Here is a 1,821-nt window from a genome sequence, read left to right as displayed (position 1 = left end):
AGGCTTCTCTTAAGAAGCTTTAAAGCCTTCGCCTTATACGCTTGAAAGTTTGTTCTTCAAAAGCTTGAAAGGCTATTATTATTATTATTATTATTTATTTTTAACTAAAATTTTGAAAGAGGGAAAAACCCCTTTGAGTGCTTTCAATTGAAAATCTTTCTCAAAGAGGCACAAAACCTCTTTATCTTTTCGATAAACGTTACAAATCAAACTTAAAACTGAAGGCTCACACGGTACTAAACCATAACAGAGCCGTAATCTTGGAACATAACAATCGGCGTTGAGTAAGGAGTGTCATCGAAAGCCAGTGAGGGAGAGAATCGAAATCGAATCCAACGTGACATCTGAAAATAAAAGTAAAAAAAAAACACAAAGAGTATCAAACCAAATATGAGATTTCATTTAAAAACTGAAATAAAAGTTTCATTACAGGATACAATTTTGTACCTAGTATATCACGTACAGATACTGGAATAGGTTGACCCAAATTTACTACATTGTTCATTAATTTGTCACACTGAAATACTATATGATCGATGTCTACATAAAATTCCCCACAATCACATAAATTGGAATCTTTTATGTTGATGCGATACAAATGGCTGTTACAAATATAATGGTTTGACATCAATCTCGAAAAAGAGCAAATAAAATTTCTACTTGCTGGCATATTTTTGAACCATGGAAAATAATTGACTTTAGGACAAATAGAATGACACCAAAGTCCTTTGTCGCTCGAATTCCAACACGTTTGCCAATCCAAAAGAGATTTTACTTTCAATTTTGGATAATATTCAGAAGGAAATATGTTACGGCTGTAAATTATTCCATGATGAACACCAAATTTAGCTAACGTATCTGCCTGTTCATTCCCATAAATTTTACAATGAGCAGGAATCCAAACAAACTTAATGATAAATCCTCGTGAGCTAAGTTCAAGTAATAATCTTTTCATAATTAATATAATATGATGAATTTTAAAGTTTAAATTAATTGTATTTAAAGCCTGGAGGCAACTCAAACTATCCGAACAAACAATATAAATATATGGTGCATCTTTAATCAAATTGAACGCAAAGTAAAGAGCAATTGATTCTGCTGAAAAAACAGAACAAGGAGATTGCAATTTAAAAAAATGACCAGAAAAAAAAATTATAGATACCAAAACCTGCGATACCGTTTATCAATGAACCATCAGTGTAAAAAATTGAGCGGGAGTAATTCCATTGAATTTGCGCTCGAATAAAATGTTAGCAAAATGAGAATGGTGAAATTTTGGAATTTGTTTCATTTCATGGAATAGAGACAAGTCAATTAATGGTTTGTATGAATGAATAGATATTTTTGAATTATAAAAGGTATACGGTTTTTTGAACAGAAAAAGAAAAACCATTTTCATGAGCCCACGTGTCAATATTGTTCAGAGCACATTGCATAAAATGTCTTATAATTTCTCTATTTTTGCCACTGATAGAAATGACCTTATCATCAGCAAATTGTAATAAATAACATCCATTAGGAATAATTGAAACAATGTCACTCGTGAATAAATTATACAAAAAAGGACTTAAACAAGATCCCTCTGGTAGACCGAAATAACTATAACGAATTATTTTCGATTTACCATTATGATTAAAACTCATGATTTTGAAAGAAAATAAATTGCATATAAAATTTGATATTAAATTTGGAATTTTCAAATTATGCATTTTCTTGTATAATAAATCAATTAAAACAGAATCATAAGCTCCAGAAACATCCAGGAATGTTGACACAACATCCTGCTTTTTATTGAATGAAAGCTGGATTTGTGAAGCTAAA

The sequence above is a fragment of the Aedes aegypti genome, chromosome 1 (genome assembly GCF_002204515.2).
Source record: "Aedes aegypti strain LVP_AGWG chromosome 1, AaegL5.0 Primary Assembly, whole genome shotgun sequence".
Classification (NCBI taxonomy): domain Eukaryota; kingdom Metazoa; phylum Arthropoda; class Insecta; order Diptera; family Culicidae; genus Aedes; species Aedes aegypti.
This window is presented reverse-complemented; position numbering follows the sequence as displayed.